Source organism: Halichoerus grypus, chromosome 4, assembly GCF_964656455.1.
Source record: "Halichoerus grypus chromosome 4, mHalGry1.hap1.1, whole genome shotgun sequence".
Lineage (NCBI taxonomy): Eukaryota > Metazoa > Chordata > Mammalia > Carnivora > Phocidae > Halichoerus > Halichoerus grypus.
In genome coordinates this window covers 73,405,552-73,421,213 of record NC_135715.1, presented here as the reverse complement: position 1 = coordinate 73,421,213, position 15,662 = coordinate 73,405,552, and the positions used below count along the sequence as shown (strand labels likewise).

General features: G+C 49.4%; 1 long non-coding RNA gene and 1 pseudogene across 1 annotated transcript in view; one reads left to right on the top strand and one right to left on the bottom strand.

The window, feature by feature from the left end:
* The window catches only part of LOC144381486 (uncharacterized), a 31,583-nt gene extending 26,615 nt beyond the window's left edge, over positions 1-4,968 (bottom strand). The window contains exon 1 of the long non-coding RNA XR_013446737.1: positions 4,348-4,968. This is a non-coding gene — a long non-coding RNA (uncharacterized LOC144381486). The remainder of the gene's footprint in view (positions 1-4,347) is intronic.
* A 6,743-nt stretch (positions 4,969-11,711) lies between these two features.
* On the top strand, positions 11,712-12,534 carry LOC118526053 (protein max pseudogene; annotated as a pseudogene).
* Positions 12,535-15,662: the final 3,128 nt, after the last annotated feature.

The following is a 15,662-nucleotide window of genomic DNA, read 5'->3' as shown; positions in this document are numbered from 1 at the left end:
TGGAGGAGAAAGGGTAGCCCTGGTGTAATGAGAGAATCACAGACAGTGTGTGAGGTAGAGCAGAAATCTACTGAGTGCCTCCTGCAGGCCAGGCAGAATGTCAAGCCCTGGGAATCCAATGGGGAGCCCCCTAGACCCAATCCCCCTCACAAGACCCAGCAGCTGGGCTAGCCAGACCCTGGGAAAACGCAGGTGAGGAGGGTGGGGTGGGGGTGATTCCTGTACCTCAGGTCAAAGGGGGCTAAGTGAGAATTGAGTGCGAATCCCCCCCGACCTAGGCCACCTGCACAGCAAGACTTCCCGAGAGTGCCGCGTGGGGGGAATGAGGCTGGGCCTTCCCTCACCATCTGTGCCACTCCGCCCCTCGATTCCCAGAATTCACAGATTGCCTGCCTCTTGCCAGGTCACAGGGGAGCATCTTGTCGGTCACCACAAAACTTCTGGTTGGTGAGAAAGCCGAGAGCACCAGGATGGGCCGGGAAGAACCGGGGAGAGCCTGGCGGGTGGAAAGTCTTGGGGTGGGGGCAGATGGGAGCCGCTCACCAGTGAAGGATGGCTAATAGTCCAATGTGGCCCAGCCACACGTTTCAATATTGTGCAGTGGTTTAAAAAAAGATACTCTGAGAGTTTCCATAGCAGGAAAAATTTTATGATATAATATTAAATCTTAGGTCAAGAAATAAAATTGTATTATATTCACACACATTTACATATAAACACATGGTTATATTATAGCTACTTATTACTGTGAATAATTTTCTTCCCTTGACATTTGAGTCATTCATTTATTCATTCATTCACTATTGAGTATCTATTAGGTACTAGGTTCTGGGGACACGAGAAAACCGCCTCGGCCCTCAAGGAACTCCCATCCTTCTGGGAGAGCCAGGAAAGGTAACAGGTGATTATAATGCAGCTGGTCCACTGCTGACAGGTGTAAGAGAAGGATGTGTTCTTCAATTTTAGATTTATAAAAACACAAGCGCTTCCTTTTGCCAAACTCCATTCTCTACCTCGCACTCAAGGATGCTCCTACCAGTGCTGACATCTGCCTGTGGTCACCTCAGGCTGGGTGGGCCAAAGGTTTGGGCACCTAGAAGCTTAGAGGAAGGCCCGAGTTGGCTCTGCGAATAGCACGTGCAGCGGGGAATCAACAGTCTTCTTCCCAGAGCTGCTGCGTGGGAAGCCGTGTGCCCTGCCTTCCCAAAGTGGCAGCGCTCACCCAGGATCTAGTCCCGCAGCCAGAGACCCGGCTGGCGAGGCGCCTGCAGGTGCAGAACAATGAGCAGGTGCTCTAAAAGCAGATCCTGTTCACGCTCATTCTCCCTCTTACGTTGCTCTGAACTGAGCTCTCTTGCCCTCGGCCCTCACCAGTGCTTGTCCGGAGAGTTCGTGGGCTTGAATATCCGCAGATGTGTTTACGTGTTACTCTTCCCCGCAGAGACAGCCTCTGTGCTCTGCCCAAGTTCCACGTGTCGACAGTAGTAACCACACAAAGGTTGCTTTCAAAGGGCTTTTTATTCCTGGTAACTATAATAATAGTGACAGCCATCGTGTTTGGAGCACATCCTATGTATTAGGGTCAGAGATAAAGGTTTTACATTCGTTATCATATTTAATGCTTACCACAACCCTATGAGCCAAGTATACTATTATCCCAATTCAACAGACGAGCAAACATAGAAAGATTAATTCACTTGCCCAAAGACACATAGTTAATAGGTGGTGGAGCTGGGTTTTGAACGCAGTCTGATTCCGTAACTAGTGGGCTTAACCCATCTTCTGTGTCAATGCCAGACTAAGTCCTTCTGAGCTGAATAGTCACCAAGGACCTTCTGCTCCTGGCTGTTCCCTTTGCCTCCCTGTACCCACATAACTCCTTCCAGCATCCTGTCTGGAATGGCGCCTCCTCCTCCATCTTTCCTTATCCCTTCCTCTGCTTTATTTATTTATTTATTTATTTTGGAGGTTTCTTTGATTGAGATATAACTGACATATAACACTGTATTAGTTTCAGGTGTACCACACAGTGATTTGATACCTGTATATATTGCAAAATGATCAGCCCAATAAGTCCAGTTAACATCCAAATAGCTTTTCCTGTGATGAGAAATTTTAAGATCTACTCTCCTAGCAACTTTCAAAATATACAATGTTTTATTCAACTATAGTCAGCAGGCTGAACATTACATCCCCAGGACTTACGTATTTTGTAACTAAAAGTTGATACCTTTTGACCACCTTCACACATTTCTGCTTTATTTTTGTTCATAAACTTACCCTTACCTGACATTGTATCATGTATCTATTATTTGTTTATTATCTATCAATCTCCCCATTAGACTAAGAAGTCCTCGGGGGTGGGGACTTGCTTTTGCTTACTGCTGAATCTCTAACACCTAGGAGAGAGTCTGGTCCACAGAAGATACTCCAAAAAAGATTTGTTGAATGACTGAATAGATTTCATGCTAATTAAGATTATGCAAAGTTGAAGCGCCTGAGTGGCTCAGTCGTTTAAGCGCCTGCCTTCCGCTGGGGTCATGATCTCAGGGTCCTGGGATGAAGCCCCGCATCGGCTCCCTGCTCAGTGGGAAGCCTGCTTCTCCCTCTCCCCCTGCAGCTCCCCCTGCTTGTGCTCACTCTTTCTCTCAAGTAAATAAATAAAATCTTAAAAAAAAAAAATAAAGATTATGCAAAGCTGAAATGGTACCATGTAAAATATTAATAAAGACTCACTTTGTTTGCAAAATTTGAAATGTTTCCGAATTGTAAGAATTCATCAAGAGTCACTGGATTTCAAAGCTGGTAGAACAGGGAAATGATAAGCCGTGTTTCTGCTGTTAACCTTGGTTAAAAGAAAAACCTCTGTTTCTGTACTCCTAATACTCTGACACTGAGAAAATGTGTTTTTCTATACCAAGCAATTTTCCAATTCTTAGGGGACATTGACTGGGTGTCCCAATATCTAATTCAATTCTGGCACAAACTGCCCAGTTAGCCCAGACCCCACAGGCTGAGGGCTCAGTCCCACAAGACTGCCTCCCAGCCTCGGCCACTATTTGCAAGTAGTGGGGTCCCCAGATTTCCACAACTTCTGTCCAACTTGGCTACAAATCAAAGGTTCCCACAACTCCCCCCTCCAGGCCCCTCCGGTTCAATAATTTGCTAGAACATCTCACAGAATCCAAGTAAACGGTTCCCTTGCTATTACTAATTTATTATAGAGGGGGGATTCAGCTCAGGAGCAGCCAGATGGAAGAGATGCATAGGGCAAGGCGTGTGGAAGGGGGCGCGAAGCTTCCACCCCTCTCCAGGTGCATCACCTTCCCGGCACCACCCCGAGTTCACGTACCTGGACGCTCTCCAACCCCTTCAGTTAGGCTTTGTGAACTCTCCCTTACACAGAACACATTGTTGTCCGCTGGTCATTGAACTCAATCTCCAGCCTCTCCCCTCCCCAGAAGTCGAAGGGTGGGGCTGAAAGTTCCAGCCCTTTAATCACCCGGTTGGGTGGGTTCCTTTGGCAACCAGCCCCCACCCTCCTGGAGTCACCTCAGTAACACTCAGGTGGGGTTGCAAAGGGGCTCGGTTATGAATAACAAAAGAAGCTCCTTTCACTCCTATCATTTGGGAAATTCCAAGGGCCCTAGAAACTCTGTGCCAAGAACCTGAGAGGAAAACCAAATATTTATTCATTGTATTATATTAGGAGCTCTGTGCCAGGAACAGGGACAAGGATCAAATATATATATTTTATGATATACAATATCACAACAGTGGTACCATTCTAGATGGAGACTGGGTTTGGGTTTGGTATCCCATCCCCTGGGCCAGGCTGTTCTTGAGCCCTGCAAACCCTGTGAGTGATTTTGATGACTGGCATGCTCTTATTTTATCATGTGCTAACGTTATAATTGAAAGTATTTTTGGTGCTGATAAAAATGTCATCCAAGTATTCACTATGCGCAGGTGCTGAAAAATTTGCCCGAAATCCATTAACTTCAGAGCAGAAGTTAAATGTGACAAAACATGCAGCGGAGAATCCCACACCAGCTCGTCGATCCCCCCACCCTGGTAACTGAGGAGAGAGAACATTGCAAAATAGTAAAAAGCCAATGATGGAGAACACTTAAAACAACTCTCAGCCAAAAAAATAAACAATAATAGTTAAAGACATGTGCTTTAAGAAGCCCCCGTCTTCCTGCTTTGTATTTATTTCTGTGGCACCACAGATCTTAAATTATGCGAGTCAAAAGTCACTTCCTGCCTAACCCAAGGCCACCCCTTCCTCCAAGGTCTTAGTACAAAGTCTTCCCGTGTTCGCAGCTCCCGTGCCCCGAGCCTCACCTCTCCGCCGAGGGAGTTTGCTGCCGGCGAGCAGAGCAGGTCTGTCCAGCCACAAGGGTGGTTTTCCGGCGGGGCCGCTGGGTCCCCTGTGGGCAGACCCCAAAGGGCCATGGGCAGTCCTTGAGCTTGCATTTCTTCTCACCTTGATTGCCGGAGCTTGCATCAGCTCCCCGGACTGGACAGGGTTCTCAAGCAGAGGCCTAAGCGTTGACAAATAAATGACTACCTTATGCAGCAAAACCAGACGTCGGGCCCCGACTGATAAGTAGACCATTTCTTCTTCCTTTGTTCTGAAACTGCCTTTCAGTGGCTCATGCCAACTTTAGCTACCTCTCTCAAACATAGCACAGTCAACGAATGTGTAACAGAAACTACCAGTGCTAACTCCCCACACCGCCTGGGGCCTCGGCACAGCTCTGCCTTGAAGAGACTGGAGTTCTGTTTGCAGCCTTGAGGCGGATCAGCCCCACCAGGCCCCCTACATCACCCTCAAGGCTCCCCTGTCATGCCTGGGCTTCTGGTCACTGACCCAAGCTCCCCCAGTTCTTGCTCCTTTCGGGCCTGCACAGGAAATACTGTGCCTCTGGAACTCTCCTTTCATGGCAAAGTCCCCCACATCCCTAATCTCATCAAGGGAAGTTTCATTTACTTCCTGGCCTTTGCTTATCTATGCTCTTCCAGCTTCCAATCCCTGTCTCCGCTCTTGCTTTAAAAAACACTTCTAAACTCCTTTCCTCTACCCTTGTTTAGAAAAATGAAACCCTGCCACCATAGGGCTCATGGGTGCCGTGGCAGTCTGTCTACCCCTCCTGTGTTCATGGAACGCCATGGCCCCTGAGCCCATTCTTCCTCCCTTGTAAGTCCCGTTGTGACCTGGCAGGTCACATCCGCCCCCGGCTGGTGCATCCAGCAGTCTGGTCCCAGAGCTCCCGCCCTCCCCGGCTCCCCTACATCTCAGCCCCTCTCAGCATACCCAGGAGCCCGCACCTGCATCATCCCGTACTTTGAACTCTGCTTAGTTGGCAATTTTCTGAAACTTTAAACATTCATTCCAGCAACAGGCACCACACTTGCTCTTTGACAGCACCCAGGTGGCCCGGCTTTCCGTCCATCTGTGCTCTTCCCAGTGATCCTTCCTCCCTGGGCATTCCTGGGCAGCCCAGACTTGAACCAGTATCACCAACCGCCAGGCTCCCTGTCCTCCTTGCAAACCTACCTGGCCAAAGACATGGTAGGCTCTCTGCCCCATGTTCTCTCTCTCTCTCTCTCTCTCTCTCTCTGTCTCACACACACACACACACACACACACACACACACACACAGGCTGCTTAAACTATCAGAGAATGTTCCCCGGGCATGAGTTGGGTGCCACTACACATCTATGGCCTATAGCCCCAAGCGACCTCGGCGCTGCCAGCAGTTCTCTGGGTCTCCAGTCACTTTTCTAATTCTCTCAGAAGTTATTTCACACTCTCTTTAATCTCCCTGTGGGCACTCTCCTACCACTACCCCCGCTACCCCTCACCCCTGACTCCTTTCCTGCACTTCCCTGGATCCCAACGCCACCTGCTTCCTCCCCCGACAGTGGTAGACCCCCTGCTGCAGCCCACCTCCAGCCCCCACTTGCACCTGGGATCCCTCCCTGCCCATTCTCGAAGGGCTGTGATCCTCTGAGTAATGGCCCCCAAAGACAGCAAGTCCTGATCCCTGGAAATTGTAAATATGACCTAGCTGGAAGGAGGTCTTTGCAGAAGTGATTACGTTAAGGATTCTGAGGTGAGGAGATTCCTCTGGAGTACCCGGTGGACCCTAAACGTCAGCATGTGTCCTTATGAGAGAAAGGCTGGGGGAAAGTTCACAGAGAGAAGAAGAGGCCAGGTGACCGGGGTGGCAGAGTTTGGAGATGTGTGGCCCCAAGCTGAGGAACACCTGGGGTTTCCAGGAACTGGAAAAGGCAAAAACCAGATTCCCCTCTAGAACTTTCAGAGGGAGCAGGGCCCCACCAACACCTTGATTTCAGACTTTTAGCCTCCCAAACTGTGAGAGAATCCATTTTTGTGGTTTTAAAGCCCCCGGTGCAGGGTGCTGGAGAAGGCCAGGCAGGTGGCTGGAGGGGGCAGTCAGGACACTGGGACATGGGCAGAGGGGCCGGCAGGACATGTGGGACGTGAGGAAGGAGGGAGGTTCTGTCCGTACTGAGCATGTACCGTGTTCCAGTTGGGGCTCAGCCCTGGAATGCAAAGATGAACAGGACCCAGGCGCTGCTGAGCAGCACCCTGCAGCCTGGGGCACGATGCGTGTGCACGGAAGCAGACGGGGAGGGATCAGAGGTGCTCAACGGGGATCTCTAAGTACAAAGGCATTTGACAGGTGTTAGGGCTTCCGAGGACTGCCAGAAAAGTGTCCCTCTAGGCAAGCAAGGGGCTCTTCTCCATAGCTTCTGTGGAGAGCAGGAAGAAGAAGAACAGAATGAAAAAGACCAAAGGAGTCATGGAAAATACACTGAGTGGAAATAATGGGGAGATCACAATGGGTGAGAAGCACTAGGGTCTAACCCTCAGTTCTGCTGCTCACTAGCTAAAGGTAGAATTTTCCAGGCTCAGATTTTCTTAGCCATGAGAAGATCTGGCTTGATTAGGAATAAGCCTAACATGCTAGGGGCCTGACCCTGAAGAGACAGTCATTAAGAGGTAGCTTTAGTATCACCGAGAGTCACGAAGGTCCTCGGGCTCTGCTTCTGTACTGTTGGGTATGGGTGGTGGACGCTCCAAGAATTCATCAACTTCAAACTTGCAAGTGACTGATTTCAATGCTGCCTTGGAGTTATCCCCAACAAAGATGTGCGGGACATGCTCAGCCACACAGGTAACAGCTCAGGAGAAGTCCCACCCAACAAAGGTGGAGTCCTTGGTACCACTGGACTGTGGGCATTTTTGCTTTTATCGCTAGGGTTCCTTTCAAAATTAAGAAGGATTTCAGCTTTATACAAGCTCCAGGGAGTTATGTCAGTCTGATTACCACCAATATTCACCAGCCACTTTCAACATGAACATTTAGGGGGAGGCACTGCCCTTAAAGATGTGTCATAAACGTGTTGGGGGAAAGGAGCAGACCTTCACACATTATATGTAGGAAGCCAATGGATGTTGGAGGCAGTTGCTCCTTCGTCTCTTCAAGGAAGGAGTTGCTGCAGCCCCGTCCCCGATGATACCACAGGCTGCCCATCCTGGAAGCAACTGCTGGTCCTGCCTCTCTGTCACTTCACACCCTACCTTGGGTCCCAGGTGAGGCACATGACCTACGGGGGAGAAACTAGTTCTGTGTCGCTGGGAAAGACACAGAAGGAACGTGACGGAATGTTCTACTTAATTGGCCTATGAACCCTCACAACCTGTTTTTCTGCCCTTTTCTGTTTTATAGACTTCTGTCAGAACTCTCTCCTGCTGTCACCACCCGCAGCCCTCAGGCCTGGACATGCCTTCTAATATGTCCACCGCCCTGTTTGTACAGGTCCCAGCACACTGGTCCCGGCTCATCCCAAACAAAAGCCAAAACAGGTTCTTGTGGTTTTATGTCAGCCTGAGGAGTGTAGGTACTTCACCTATAAATTCAAGACAGAGAATAAGGCCTAGGGCTGACTGCTAACCTGCCAAATAATTTCTAACTATAGACAAGCGGCATGCAGGCTTATTCTCTTCTCCAAGAACTCCGCCCTGCAAATATGATGGAGTGACAGCAAGGGGACAGGTGGACAGAGAAAGTGACAGAGTGCACAGTGAAAGGGAATCTAGGGCCTTCGGTGGAGGTGAGATTTTGAAATCATGTCTGTAGGGTCAGAAAGATAATGTATGTTTACTCTTTTCCTTCCCAAAGATTGTTTACTGAACCGACAAGAATGCCTGGCCATGGAGACCAAAGCACAGAAGGCCTGACTGAAGTAATGCATTTGGGGGATTTTCGGCTCTAGATTAGATTTAAGATGCATGAAGTTTACTTACCCTCAATGGTATCTGCACTGCCAACATGAGGGTCACGTGGACATTAAATGAGCCTCACCTGTGATTATACACATCGTACTTAGTTCTATGTGCATCCAAGTTTATAGTTTGTTCATTCATTCAACAAACATTTCCGACTGGGTAGATGAATGAGACACAATCAGTGTCCTTAAGGAGCTCATTAGGCTATGATAATGTGGAAAAAAATTCTATTATTACAGATATAATGTTATGTGGACAAGGAGTGAAGAGTGCTCAGGGGCTCCAGCCCTTTGGTCAGAGTGCTCTGGAGAGACAGAACTGATAGGAGATTATATATATATATTATAGGAGCAATGGGTAGATAGAGATGTAGATAGAGATAGAGATAGGTTGGTTATAAATCGGCTCACGTGATTATGGAGGCTGAGAAGTACCAAGATCTACAGCGGGCAAGCTGGAGACCCAGGAGAGCTGACAGTGTAAATTCCAGTCCGAGTCTGAGTCCAAAGGCAGAGGAAGACCAATGACCCAGCTCAAAGACAGGCAGAGCGACCAAATTCTCCCTTTTTCGGACTTTTTGTGTATTTAGGCCTTTGATGGATTGGATGAGGACCACCACATTGGGAAGGGCAATCTGCTTTATTCAATCCACTTATTCACATGTTAATCTCATCCTGAAACTCCCTCACAGTTACGCCCAGAATGATGCTTAACCTAATGTCTGGGCATCCCATGGCCCAGTCAAGTTGACAAATAAAATTAACCATCACAGATGGGCAGAAAGGGTAAAGCCTGTAAAGCCAACAAAGGGGAACCTAGAGGAACAGGAGGAAATTAAGAGAAGGTGGTAGGAGGGACATCACAGAGAGGGGGCCCTTCAGTAAGCAGGGAGTGATCAACAGGGATGGAATCTTCCAGAAGGCAAGTACAATAGGGGCAGAGATGGACGCTGGGTTGGGTGTAAGGTTATTGGTGGAGATGGGATGGGGATGCGGCAAAATGCAGGTTATAGCAGGTTATGGACTAAAAGGAAATGAAGTGGGCACAGAGAACCCAGACAAATTCTTCTAGAAGTTCAGTGGTTGGGGGAGAAAGAAGAGGAGGTGGAGGGGAATGGGCTCCAGGAAGAGGGTTTAGTTTCTGGTTCTTTTTCCTGAGAGACTTTGTGATGGGAAGGACCCGTAAGGGAGGGAAAGGCTGAAGACAGGGCTGGGCCGGGAGGACAGTCCCTCAACAAGGTAAGCCGTACCCAGGCGGATCTGCTTCTTCCTTCCTCACTAGCCAGAAAGGGGGAAGGAATGGGGAGAAACAGAGGGGCAGTCATGAGGTGTGGTGGTGGGAGCCCAAGGACACTCCCATCTGACCTACGGCCATCATGTCCTGTGTGCCATGGAGGCTGTGGTCTACCCGGTGCCACCTCCAGCAGTGGGATATCAGGCAAGCGACGTAGCCTCTCTCTGCCTGTCTCCCCATCTGAAATATGGGATAATGATACCAACCTCAGAGGGTTACCCTGAGGATTCATTAAAACCCCGCATTAAAGCATGTTCAGTAAATGTGTGCTACCGTGCCTAGTAATTATTACCATGAACACTATTATTAGTATGGCTATCTTTAGTTGTAAGAATCAATTATCAAGTCTATTCTCTTGGTCTCCCCGGGTTTTCCTTTTTAGTTTTTAGAGACCAAAAAGGCAGGTCAGATCTTTCCCTGGTGCCATTCCCTCAGCCTAGAGGATCAGGCACCCTTGTCCAGAGCCACCAGTTCTACTGCGGGGCTACCCTCTTCTGCTAGGGGTAGCGTGCTGCATCTCACGTCTGCAGTACTTAAAGAAGAGAGGACACTTATTGGTTAGGGGGACAGCTGAGCAGATCTGGAAGGTTTTCACTTGTGAAGGGCACATACCCATGTGGTCTGCCTGACACTCACGCACAGATGGGAGCTGAGACACGCCAGGTCAGCTCCATTCCAGCCCTGCGGGTAAGTCCAGATTCTAGAGTCCTTCCCTGCCTCTGGTCTACCTGGGAGCCTGCCCCTCAGGTGAAAGGTTTAGGTTTCAGCCCACTTCACAGTAACGAGCTGGGCCTCTCCGAGTCCCACTCACATCCTGAATGCTGTCCCATCCCGAGTCATCCAGAACAGAGACACAGCCAATGAAGGCTGAGTCACTTCACTGTCATAAATGTCTTCTCATTTTCAAATAGCCTCTTCTAAAAATATGGTCAATAACCACATCACCACATGGAAACAAGAGACAGGAGCCTAGGAAGTTGAATCTCAGAGCCTGGAACTTCCCCTAAATCATATCTCAGCCAACCATCTACAAAGCCCAAACACATTTTTGACCTTCTAGCAAAGTGTCAGTGTGGAGCGGAGGCCTGTGTTCTGACCCCACTGACTAACAAGAACCTCCCCCCTCCGGCCAGCATATTGTCAAAGATTCCCTAAGATTCCAGTGTTGATGCACTTTGCTCACAGGAACCCTGCATGCATCTTTTCCGTGTCCTCCTCTGCCTTTGAGGTCCCTCAGGGTGGCTTTCTAAAGTGGCCCAACCCAGCAGCATTTGGGGATGCTCTCCTGCCGTGTGTTCTGGAAAAAGGGAGCAGGCCTGTCTAGGAAAGATTCCTCTTGGTTAGCATGAGTTCTGAGTCACATTCTGAGAAGGCCGAAGGGGAGCTAAATTTCTCCATTGCAGATCGTTTCTGAGGAACTCCATTCTAGAGAGAGTGACCATGCCTCTCCGTTTGCCTAAGACGGTCTGGGGTTATAGTTGTTGTTCCGGGGTGCACATTAACAGCACTCCCTGTCGTTCTCAAAAGTGTCCCACTCTGGCAACAACTTTATATAGTTATCCTCGGCCTAGGTGATGGCTGCGACACCTCTGGGCTTCTAGAACCCCCGTGGCATCGGTGGTTGGTTTATTCTTGAGTTTTCCCCCGGGCTGAAGCCTAATGAAGATCTTGTCACTTTGAGGAGAAAGAATAAGGGACATTTTGCAGCACACGCCTCACCTCATGTCACCCTCAAAGTGGAGATCCCCAGCCGGTTTCAGATGGCGACTCCCGGTCACCAGCCTTCTCAGTTCTTAGGAGCAGAGAACTGCTCCAGAGCAAGAAATGTCCGTATCAGAGGTTTCCAGCTTTTGAGGGGAGAGAGGGGTCCGAGGGAATGGGAAGCCTTAGTCTCTTGCTCTCCCCTGCTAACTGGCCAAAGCCTTCCCGGTCACCCCAGGACCGCAGAGAGCGGCTCGGGCCTTTCAAGGATGGGAGATTTTGTCCAGCGTCCCCTGAGCAGGGATCAGGAAACTCAAAGAGAAGACCCTGAATGGGCCCAGTGTCTGCGCACAGTAGGCACTTCATAAGTGTTTGTTGACTGGAGTGAGGAAGTGGTTCTTGCCCATGTTGTGTGTGTGTGTGTGAGCAAGTGAGTGTGTGGGGGGACCGGGCTTCTTGCTGTCAGTGAGGTGACTTCCCCCTGCCTCCTCAGGCCGTCTGAGCCCCAGGAAATGAGGGATAAGGATGACACGACATGGAGGTGGAGAGCGACAAAGAGCAACCGAGGTTTCAATCCGAGGCTGACAAATGGGCTCATCATAATGCACCGGAACGAAAACACAGGGAGCACATCGAGACAGCTTTCACAGTTTGCGGGACTCGGCCCGTCACTCCAAGGACAGAAGGCATCCCGGGCCCAAGTCCTAGACAGAGCCACAGGGTACATCCTGGGTATGCGAAGGAAAAACCACACACACCAGCAAGACATTGACGACCTCAAGCAGGGGGATGCTCCTTGGGAGCAGCGAGTCTGTGCAGTGGAGAAGGCGAGGCCCGGTGCCCAACTCGACCAACTGTCCCTCCTCCAACAACAGCCTCTACCCCAGCGCCAAGGGCAGCACCATCTCTCCGGCTCGAGGGGGAGCCCCAGGAGCCCCAGAGCAGGGAGGAGCCCCGGATGGAGGCCAGCTAAGCTCTGCGGGGCAGGCCAGCAGCACCAACTGACCGTCTCCCCCATCGTCCCAGCCGCCTTTCAGTTCCTCCCTAGAACCCTCACATCATTTAAGAGACTTGGTTTCCTCTTTTTCTCAAATTTCATCTTTATGTAGAAGCTCTTGGCCAACAGCTCTCATTCTCCCTCCCCATTTCCACAATTTTTTTTGATGTTTCCTTCAGGGATTCCCTGTCCCCACCAGGTATTTTTAAACCAAGACACCCCAGCTTGGCAGCCTTTTCTGTGGAGGACAGACGGCCGGCCCTCCGAGCACATGGTGTCCTGACCGGCCACCAGATCCTCCAGCCCTGGCGGGCACAGGCCCCAAGGGCTCCAGCCCCTCCCAGGCCCTTCCTCCCGGGCCCCCCCCCACCTCCGTTTCATAGACTTGGTGAAATCTGTGGACTGCTCTACTTCAAGAAGGTGACTGGTTTGGAGTCATCATAATTAATCCCCCTTCTTTTTGAGGATTTTTTTTTTCCTAAAAAGCTATTTACCGTTCCTATTGAATGACCAGATCCTTGAAGAAGTCTGTGGTATAAAAACAAGTGGGGAGAGAGTTGCAGCACAGTCTTTGGCCTGTTTCACTCCTGCTTCTCTCCCATCTTGGGGGTGCGTGACACTCGTGTGGCACGTGGGGGGCAGCGGGCAGCGGTGACGTGGTAGCCGCCCAGGGGCGGTAGGGGGTGGGACAAGGAGGGAGGATCGCGTCGGGGAGAGGTTTTGTACTGGGGGCCAGCGATGATGTTTTGATACTCTTTCCTGCTACCGGAATTTGAATCTGAGTGAATTGTCCCTATTTCTGATGATGTCGGTATTGCCAAGCGGGAGATTCATAAAGCAGTGATCAAATCTTCCTTTCTTTCCATGTGCATTTCTAAGGAATAGAGCCAACTGATTTTGTATGTAAATACCAAGAGCAACTGACCTGGTGCTAAACCCACCGCCCAGTGCGGACCCTTCCCCGCCCTCACCCCACTCCTGTTCCACGTGTCCTGGACCCCGTTCCTGTCGTGGGATCCAGCCCTGGTCCTGGCTGCAGTCAGCAGATCCCCGTGAAGGGGTTTGCATGTTTAGGTCTCATTTCTTTGTCTTCTTCCTACTCCGTTCCTGGCATTTGCTGATTTCCAGTGTGTACTCTGTAGTCTCAGTCCGTGTTTGAGTCCCTTCCGTGGAAGTAAAAAGTATGTTGTATGTACTGCCCAAGAATTTCTTAGAAGTTAAGGCTTTCCCCTTTACCATAAGACTATAAATAAAAATGTATTTTATCCTTAAAAAAAAGTATTGTTGACTGGATAAGTACGTACATGAAGAAGAGAATGACAAATTCCCAAATATCTGGAGTTCTAGCGTGAGCTGACAGGAAGTACATCCTCGCACACACCTGAGAGCATCATCTCTCCCACTGGCCACAAACCCCTGGAGCTGTGGGGTGAGCACGTGGAGAGGCCATGTATGCACACAGTTGAGTTTCCCATGCTCTGATCCCCAGTCTAGCAGGTGTTCTGATGGGAAGTGGCCTCCCTTAAGGCTCTGCTCCTCCTCCTTGGCCTCATTCCAGTCCCCCCAAGGCAGTGAACTGAGGATCCCTCAACTTCCCTGAGCCCAGAGGGGCTGGGTGGTTCACTGGGGAGGAGCCTTATTTTTCTCTCTCTTTGATTTACTCGTAGCAACTTCACTTTGTCTTGGGCTCTCTTCCTCCCAAGATCCTGGAAGCAACAAGGTTAGAAGCACAAAATAGACTTTAATGCAAAAAGCATTAGCAGAGGTAATTAGGGTCATTTCCTAGTGCTAAAGTAACATTTGGACAATTTCTCATCTGGGGCTGTGGTTCAGTGTCCTTGGCAATGCATAATGCCCTTATAAATGTTCTTGAACCTCCAAACTGTTTTGAATACGATCAATTCACCAAAAGATATAACAATTTTACGTATCTAATAACATAGCTTCAAATATAAAAGCAGAAAAACCCCAACAAGACTCACACGATAAACAGACAAATCCACAAACATAGTGGGAGATTTTGACACGCTTCTTTCAGGAATTAACAAACAGAGAAGAACCAGCAAGGATATAACCTTGGACAACCCAATTCATCTTTCTGGAAAACAGTTCGGCACTTCTTTAAGATTATGGATCAGTGAACCCAGAACTTCCAATTCTCCATAGGCACTGCAGAGAAACCTGGCCACATGCGCACTGTGACTCACAGTCAAAGATACTCATCGCAGCCTTGCGCATTGCCAACAGCCCTGCACGACAGCCAATCTCCCAACTACAGTCAAATGGATAAGTGATCATGGCATATTCATACGAGAGAATCATACACCTTAGTGAAAATCAGGGAACTAACATAACAGTACGGATGAGTCTCAAGGAATAATGTTGAGGGAAAGAGGCAAGATAAAAGGACATATAGAGTATGATTCTATTCCCATACCGTTTAAAAACAATCAAAGCTAGAGTTCATTGTTTAAGATACATACATAAGGGTGCCTGGGTGGCTCAGTCAGTTAAGTGTCTGCCTTCAGCTCAGGTCATGATCCCCGGGTCCTGGGACTGAGTCCTGTATGAGGCTCCCAGCTCGGTGGAGAGTCTGCTACTCCCTCTGCCATTCCTCCAACTCAGCTCTCTCTCTCTTTCACAAAAATAAACAAAATCTTTAAAAAATTAGAAAAAAAAGATACATATATAAGTGATCACACTATAAAGGAAAGTAAAGAGATGTTACCACGAGTTAGGACAATCGTCACTCTGGGTGGGGTGGTAGGGGTTGCCCAGGGGCGTCTAGGGTGCAGGCCCTCTTCTGCTTCTTGACTAAGCAATGATTACCCAGGTGTTCCCTCTAGAATTCTTTATTAAACCATACAGATACTTTTATGCGCGTATATGTATGTTGGTTGTGTTCACCAATAAAAGCAATGGTTCAAAAACTTAAGAGTGCCTGGGTGGCTCAGTCGTTAAGCGTCTGCCTTCGGCTCAGGTCATGATCCCAGGGTCCTGGGATCGAGCCCCGCATCGGGCTCCCTGCTCAGCGGGAAGCCTGCTTCTCCCTCTCCCACTCCCTCTGCTTGTGTTCCCTCTCTCACTGTGTCTCTCTCTGTCAAATAAATAAATAAAATCTAAAAAAAAAAAACTTAAGAAAGGCGCCCCCTGGGAGCTGTCCCCACCAGAGAAGCTCTGCCCTTCTCTTTCTCTGCTCCCTTCACTCGCCTGCTCTTCCTCCCACCTTCAGCCTCCTCCCACATGAGTCCTCCCCCTACCCCCAGGTGGCCTAGGGCACGGTAGCAGGCTACAGGTCTGGCTGGGAAGGCTTCTGGCTCTGGCTTCTCCCCACTGTGCAGGCC